This window comes from Humulus lupulus, chromosome X (genome assembly GCF_963169125.1).
Source record: "Humulus lupulus chromosome X, drHumLupu1.1, whole genome shotgun sequence".
NCBI lineage: Eukaryota > Viridiplantae > Streptophyta > Magnoliopsida > Rosales > Cannabaceae > Humulus > Humulus lupulus.
Window position 1 is genome coordinate 133,939,619 of NC_084802.1, and position 8,815 is coordinate 133,948,433.

Sequence of the window (8,815 nt, forward strand, 5' to 3'; positions counted from 1 at the left end):
AACGGTATAACCTAGTCACAATGCAATAACGACAATCATCCAGATCTAAAATAATTAAAAGCTTCAAAAGTATTTACTAGCCTCTGGGACCTCGAATTCTACTAAACCGGGTAGAATAATCTTTCCCGAGTCTTTAGGTTTGAGTTCCCAAGCTTAAAAACCCTATTTGGCCAATTTTTCCCATTTCAGCCGCAGCGTCCCTCAAAAGCGTCGCGGCCCTCTACAAGTTAGAGAGCCAAACCCATAATTCCCTAGCCTCTAAGTTCAAGCGGGCCATGGCGCTCCAAGAATAGAGTCGCGACGCGACCCTGCAAACCTATAAATTTTGGGTTTTTCCTGCATTTTTGCTGAGCCAAAACCTTCAAAAGCCAAAATTGAACCAAAACCTTCACCCCAAACATGAACCAAAGCCAAAATTGAACCCCCCCCCCCCCCCCCCCCCCCAATACCTCAATACTACTCCTATGGCAACACAACCACACCAACAACTAAACCAAAACTCAATCACAGCTTAAAATTCACCCATTGAGTTCAAAACTCAGAAGCACTAAAATAAACAAGTTAGAACCTAATAAAACAAAATTAAAGCTTACCACAACTGAGAATTATGACCCCTGAGCTGAACCTACACCAATCCTTCAGCCTTCAATTTCCTAAGCTAAACTCCTCCAAAATGATTCAAACCCCATCCAAGCCTCAAGGGAGAGAGAGAAACGAGAGAGAGAGGAGAAAGACTGAGTGAGTTTTTTCTTTTGTTTTCCTTCTATAGAATCCTAGTGGCTAAGTTTAAACCATGCCCCTGGTAAAAGACTAAAATACCCCTATTTACCAAGCCTATCCTCAAACCCCCAAGGGAATTCTAGTCATTGACACCAATTCCCGCTAAACCTCAAATCCCACTTAATATTCCCAATTAATCCCAACATACCCAAATAATCACCAAATAACTACCCATCACCCGATAAATCCTGACTGTGCACTATGTTCCTCAAATACCCCTATGCTCACCCTGAGTCAGGTATTTGACCCCGTTGTGACTTTTTCGCCAACTCGCTCACTAGGATCACCTCCACCCGAATATTGCATATATATACACATAATAATGTGGTCTCAATCACATAACACATATAATTACATTTATACCCTCAACAGGTCAAAGTTAGAAATATGCCCTTATTAATAAGAATGGGCCCACATCCATAAATATTCATATTACCATATAATTCACATATGCCACATAATTTCACATATATTCAATTAATATCACATAAGTCACACTTAAATCCAATTAGGCTCTCCCGACACACTAATCAAGACACTAAACCTTATTAGCAAATTTAGGACGTTAAAACTATCCCCTCCTACTGAAAATTTCGTCCTCGAAATTTACCTGAACAACTCGGGATGCTGATCCTATATAACTGAATCTAGCTCCTAGGTCGCTTCCTCGACCTTGATATTCCTCAATGAAACTTTAACTAGTGGAATCGCCTTGTTCCTCAGAACCTTGTCCTTTCTGTCTACGATCTGAATTGGTCGCTCCTCATAAATCAAATTCGTCTGTAACTCTAGATCCTCATATCCCAATACATGGGTCGTATCTGACACATACTTCCAAAGCAATGAGATGTGAAACACATTATGAAATGCTACTAATGACGGGGGCAAAGCCAATCTATAGGCTACATGCCCAATCCTTTCTAGGATCTTGAAAGGTCCTTCAAACCTAGGGCTCAGCTTCCTCTTCTTTCCAAACCTTTTTACTCCCCGTAGTGGTGAAACTCACAGAAATATGTGGTCCCCTACCTAGAACTCCACATCCCTACGCTTAGGGTAGGTGTAGCTTTTCTGTCTACTTTGTGAGGCGAGCATTCAAGCTCGGATCTTCTCAATAGCCTCATTAGTTCTCTAAACCATCTCAGGACCCAAATACTTCATTTCTCCCATTTCATCCCAATGAATGGGCGACCTACACTTCGTTCCATACAACATCTCATATGGAGCTACTCCAAATTGTTGATTAATCGTTATTATTGTATGAAAACTCAATCAACGGAAGGTACTTACTCCAAGACCCCACGAAATCCAGTACGCGTGCTCTAAGCATGTCCTCAAAAATTTGAATCGTCCTCTTAGACTCCATGTTTGTCTGAGGATGATAGGTTGTACTGAATTTAAACCGAAATCTGAAAGCCTTCTGCAGGCTTCCCCAAAACTTGGAGGTAAAAATGAGATCCCGGTCCGACACTATAGATTTTGGAACCCCATGGCGAGGTACATTCTCTCTCACATACAGTTCTGCATACTGGTCCACTGTATAGTTTGTCCTTACTGACAGAAATGATCTGACTTGGTATATCTGTCTACTATCACCCATACCGAGTCATGTTGCCCCACTGTCCTAGGCAAGCCTCCTACAAAGTTCATAGTAATATCTTCCCATTTCCACTCGGGAATACCTAGAGGCTGTAACAACCCCGCTGGTCGTTTGTGTTCAGCCTTCACATGCTGACAGGTTACAGGTTAGACATTTCACCACATAGTCAACCACATCTTTCTTCATCCCAGGATACCAATACAATGTCCTTAGATCCTGATACATATTTTTGGTGCCTGGATCTAATGAGTACGGTCTGGTATAAGACTCATCAAGGATCTCTCGTCTAATACCCATGCCCATCAAAACACAAATTCGATCCTATATCAGCAAACCCATCTCTATAATGGAATAATCCTTAGCTACTCAGGATAGGACGTCCTCTCTAAGCTTTATTAGCTGAGAATCACTCATTTATTCCTCCTCTATTCTCTCCAAAGAGTGAACTATAAGATAATATTTTCTAACCGACCCACTACCAAATCTATCATTGCTCTAGTCATGTCTTCTGTCAACTCCTTCAATATCTGCTTTGAACTAAACAACTATCATGGGCCTCCCCGATCCAAAGCATCTGCCACTACATTGGTTTTCCCTAGAAGGTAAAGAATCTCACAGTCGTAATCCTTTACCAACTCTAGCCAACGTCTCTATCTTATGTTTAAGTCATTCTGGGTGAAGAAATACTTCAAACTCTTATGATTGCTGTATATCTCGCACTTTTCTCCATTCCACACTTTCAATTCAAATACCATCACTGTTAACTCCAAATCGTGAGTAGGGTATCACTATTCATATTCCTTCAGCTGTCGTGATACGTAGGCAATGACCTTCCCACTTTGCATCAACACACATACTAACCCCACTCTCGATGGATCACAATACACCACAAACTTACCCCCATCTAAAGGATGGATTAGCACCAGAGCAGTAATCAATTGTCGCTTCAACTCCTGGAAGCTATTCTCACATCTGTCTGACCACACGAACTTCAAGTTCTTCCATGTCAATTTTGTCAGTGGTTTAGCAATCTTTGAGAATCCTTCCACAAAGCATCGATAATACCCTGACTTTCGTTGGCCTCAGTCAATCCCTAAATGCATCAACCTTGGCCGAATCTTCCTTAATCCCATCTCCACTGACAATGTAACCAAGGAATGTCACCTTCGGTAATGTCCCGCATTTGATAATTAAGGCTAAGTGCCTTGACTACAGTGTTTGGGCCTAATTTGGATTATATGTGTGATGATGTGTTATAAATGAATTATCTGGTAATGTAATTATACATGCATGATTGTGTGTATTAAATATGCATGTGGGCCCATTTCTGTGAATATGGACGTGTTTGTAATTTTGGCCCGTTGAGGGCATATATGTAAATATGCATGTGTTGTGAGTGAGACCCCAGTGTTGTGGGGATATATTTGAGATGTGTGATCTGAGAGAATCATAGGGAGCATATTAGCGGAATAGTCACAACGGGGTCAGATACCCGGCTCGGGGTGAGCCTAGGGGTATTTTGAGAACTTGGCATGTGCCTGGGGGTTTATCGGGTAACGAACAATTATTAGTAATGATTTGGGTATATCAAGATTAAATGGAAATTTATTAGAAACACTCGAGGAACTAACGGGACGTGGCAAATGACAATTTAGCCCTTGGGGCTGTTAAAGAATAGGGTTATGTCTAGAGGGCATTTTGGACTTTTCACTTAGGGGATAAGCTTGGATGGCCTTAGATAGTAGAACCCACCAGAAGTAGAAATAACTCTCTCTCTCTCTCTCTCTCTCTCTCTCTCTCTCTCCCTACATGGTTCTATCTTTTCTTTTGGTGTGCATAGAAGCTAGTGGGGGTTCTTGGGGAATTGATGCAAAAATTGAAGGTTTGGAAGCTTGGAGACTGAGGAATCAAGCTAGGATTAGTTGAGGATTAATTCAGTGTTATCATTTGAAAAAAAAAGGGTAAGTGAATTCCTATGCGTCTCTGTTGAATTGTGAGTTTGATATTGGTGTTCTTGAGTTTCAAACTCAAGGTTTGACTGTTGGGTTGTAATGGAGTTTTGGTTTAGCTATTAGTGTGGTTTTGTTTTCTAAGTTATTTGGGAATGCTTGAGAGACTTAATTATGGATTTATTTTATGTCTAAGGTGGACTTTTGGTGAGTTGAGTTCAGGGAAAACGTAGAAAATGGTGATGTTTCTGGGTTTTCGGGCTCACGCCGCAACCCGTGTGTTCGAAGAGGCTGGAAAGCCTCTGTCTACCAGGCGCACCACGGCACAAGGTGTAGCGCTCCACGGCCCGTGTCCCTCAGAAGAGAGGCATTTTTCCTCTGACTTAGGTGTGTCGCAACCCTTAAGGGGTTGGGCCGCAGCTCAAATGTGAGTGGCCATTTGAGCGTTTTAAGTTCGGGAACTCAAACGTTAAGGCTCGGGAAGGATTTTACTACCCGGTTCGGTAGAATCCCAGGTCCGAGGGGCTAGTATGTGATTCCAAAGGATTTTAATTGATTTAAATCATGGTGGATATTTATTAATACGTTGTGACTAGGTCTTACCGCTCAGGCTCATGATTAGGATCGTGCTCAGGATCGCTTTGGATTGTCAGCTCAGGACACTAGGTAAGAGAACTATTTGTACCTGTAGAGCTATGTGGTGTGTTGATAACTCTTGAATAAAGAGTTATTTCATGTGCTTTTGAACTTATAATTGTGAAAAAATCATGGGCGATGTTAGTTTATTTTTAGCTTTTGAAGCTAACCTTGATGTTTTCATTATCTTAATTAAGTTTAATTATTTTTTTTAGTTTTTAATAGCTATTAGGTTAAAGGTAATAGTTTCATGGATAAATATTCGCACAAGGAATGAACTAACATGTGAAACTATTTTGATTTAATTTTGTTGTTGATGGCTGAATTATCAGGTTTGCTGCAGCAAAACAGAAGCATTTTGATCAGGCAACTTTTGGACACTTGGAACACGTGGCAGTCAATGAGTAAGCTGGAAATTTTGGCTGAGGTGGCAAGGGAAAAAAGAATTATTCAACATATTGGAGAAAAAGACAAAAAGAGAAAGGAGGAATTGATGTTTTTGGAGGAAAAGGGGCATTATGGTACTTTTGGGAAAGGGAGGAGAAAACCTAATATACACAAAAGAGGGTTTCAACCGTAAAGAGGAAGCAGCAGCCATTTTTGGAAAATAAAACCAGAACAGGAAAGGAGAAAAACTCATAATATCAACAAAGAAGAAGGAGGACAAACAAAGAAAGCTCAAGCATGATTTTGGATTTGTTATTTCTTCTTTTCCTAAACTTTATTTTATTAATTTCTGAGTTGGATTCTAAATCTGAATAGTATGGGCTGTTTTGATTGTGGATTATTGTTTATGAACTCAGCCATGAACTAATTTTTAGGTGGCTTGAATTGTTGATGAACCCTATGTTATAGTCTATAAATTTCTTGCACTTTATTTTAGTAAAATCTCCTTTGTTCATTCAAGTGTGCTTATATTAATTTCTTGTTGTTGTTTGGCCTGCAATGGCAAATTATTTAATTATGTTTAATGCTGGAAAGATTAAATGTAATGGAAAGAACTTGGATGACACAAGTTATAATCTAGGTTAGGTTATGTTAGTAAGTAACATAGGGATATGTTATTTGCCTTCTGTAACTTTTGAGAATTAAAATTTGATTTGCATTCTTAAATCAGATTTCGCATAGGAATATGTTTAATTAGGTAGAAGAATTAATTTCATAAAATTTGGGAAAGTTTTATGAGTGTTTAAATGAATTCTTGTTAACCTGAGAGTTTTGCTAGAATATTGCTGCAACAATCTGTCCGCAAGTTGTTCAGGATGAATAATATAGGGGAATTCAATAATTCAAGTCCATTTTGCAATCCATATATTTCTCTCAATTTTCTTGTTCTGTTCAGTTTTTAATTTCAGTATTTCCATTTTATTTTAATATTTTGCTTAGCCTATAAACAACCCACTTGATTTGTAATTTCTTAAAATTGTTTAGTAATTATTTTGCTTATTTTTTCTAATTTGCAATCCCTGTGGAGACGATTTACTTATCATTATATTACTTGTGTGATTACGTGCACTTGCGTATTTAAAATCAAATATTAAATTTATCACAACAAGTTTTTGGCGCCATTGCCGTGGATTGAAATTAGAAATTCTTGTAAAATCAATTACTTGCAATTTATTTTTCTTTCTTTGTTGAGCTGACTTTGTTTGCTTGCTCTTGTGTTTTCTCAGGTGATTTACTATATGAATGAGCAAGAAGACATTGAACTAGCTCCTATTGACCCTGAGATTGAAAGAACAATTAGAAGAAGACTAAGGGAACAACGGGCTCAAAATCGCCTTAATATGGCTGAAGAGGTTGAAGGAGTTGAGGGTGCTAATAATGTCACTAACACAATTGCTATGGCTGATGATAGAGAGACAGCCATAAGGGAGTATGCTGCCCCCATGTTTAACGAGCTCAATCCGGGCATTGTTAGGCCTGAAATTCAAGCACCCCAATTTGAGTTAAAGCCTGTTATGTTCCAAATGTTGCAAACAGTGGGTCAATTTAGTGGGCTGCCTAGTGAGGATCCTCACCTTCATCTTCATTCATTTTTGGAGGTAAGCGATTCTTTCAACCTACAAGGAGTGACTGACGAGGCCCTAAGGTTAAAATTGTTCCTTTTCTCTTTGAGGGATCGAGCTAGAGCTTGGCTCAACACCCTACCTCCCGACTCGGTGACTACATGGAATGAGTTGGCTGAAAAATTCTTGATGAAGTACTTCCCTCCTACCAAAAATGCCAAGTTTCGCCATGAAATTATGTCATTTCAACAGCTGGAAGATGAATCATTCTGTGAAGCTTGGGAGAGATTCAAGGAGTTATTGAGAAAGTTCCCACACCACGGGATCCCGCATTGTATACAAATGGAAACTTTCTACAATGGGCAAAATTCTCCCACTCGTGTGGTGTTAGATGCTTCAGCTAATGGGGCTATTCTCTCTAAATCCTATATTGAAGCCTATGAGATTTTGGAGAGGATAGCTAGCAACAATTATCAATGGTCCAATGTTAGAGCCTCAATAAGTTGAAAAGTGGCTGGTATACTTGAAGTGGATTCATTGACATCTTTGACCGCTCAAGTTTCTTCAGTGACTAACCTTCTCAAGAACGTGAGTTTCGGGGGAATGGTACAACCAGCCAATATGGGACAAGTTGCCGATGTATCTTGTGTCTATTGTGGAGATGGGCATGCATTTGAGAGTTGTCCTTCGAATCCCGCTTCAAATTGTTATGTGGGGAATCAAAATGCCAACCGAAATAACCCATATTCGAACTCTTACAATCTGGGGTGGAGGCAGCATCCAAACTTCTCATGGGGGGGGGGGGGGGGGGGGGGTCAAGGAGCTAGTTCAACCGGAGCACGAATGTAAAACAAGCCTACATATCCACCGGGGTTTTCTCAACAACAACAAAGAGCTCAACCACCCCCTCCACAAGTGTCTCAATCAAGCTCTTTGGAGAGTTTAATGAAGGAATATATGGCCAAGAATGATGTTGTGATTCAGAGTTAAGCGGCATCCTTGAGGAATCTAGAAACTCAATTGGGGCAGCTTCCTAATAAGCTAAGGAATAGACCACAAGGCACCTTGCCTAGTGACACAGAAAATCCAGGAAAGATGGCAAGGAGCATTGCAAGGCGGTTACCTTGAGGAGTGGTAAAAATCTGGAATTGACTGAGGATAATTGTACAAGAAACAGCAAGCCCACTTCAATCCAAAGTAGTGTGGACAATGGAGACAAAGCTGTGAAATCAAAAAATTTAAATGCTGATCCTGAAGCAATTCCTCCTCAAAGTGCTACAGGATGGCCTATAAGCAAGCCACCTCCATCATTTCCTCAGCGATTTCAAAAGCAGCAACAAGATGGTCAATTCCGAAGATTTTTAGATGTTTTGAAACAACTTCACATCAATATACTTTTGGTAGAAGCTTTGGAGCAAATGCCCAACTATGTGAAGTTTTTGAAGGATATTTTAACTAAAAAGAGGAGGCTTGGTGAATTTGAAACGGTAGCGTTGACTAAAGGGTGTAGTGCTATATTGAAGAGTAAAATTCCTCCAAAGTTGAAGGATCCAGGCAGTTTCATAATTCCAATTTCTATTGGGGGGAGAGAACTTGGTAAAGCTCTTTGTGATTTGGGAGCTAGTATTAATTTGTTGCCCATGTCCATTTTTAAGAAGTTGGGAATTGGAGAAGCAAGGCCAACTACACTCACCTTGCAATTGGCTGATCGTTCTATGGTGCATCCGGAGGGAAAGATTGAAGACGTCCTAGTACAAGTTGACAAGTTCATTTTTCTGGCAGATTTCATTATTCTTGACTATGAGGAAGATAGGGATGTACCGATCATTTTGGGGAGACCATTT

The 8,815-nt window shown here is 40.0% G+C and overlaps 1 non-coding gene across 1 annotated transcript; it reads right to left on the reverse strand.

Annotated features, from left to right (window-relative positions):
* Positions 1-7,191: 7,191 nt before the first annotated feature.
* LOC133807888 (small nucleolar RNA R71) lies at positions 7,192-7,297 on the reverse strand. Its single transcript, XR_009879774.1, has one exon. It is a non-coding gene; the product is annotated as a small nucleolar RNA R71 (small nucleolar RNA).
* Between the last annotated feature and the right edge of the window lie 1,518 nt (positions 7,298-8,815).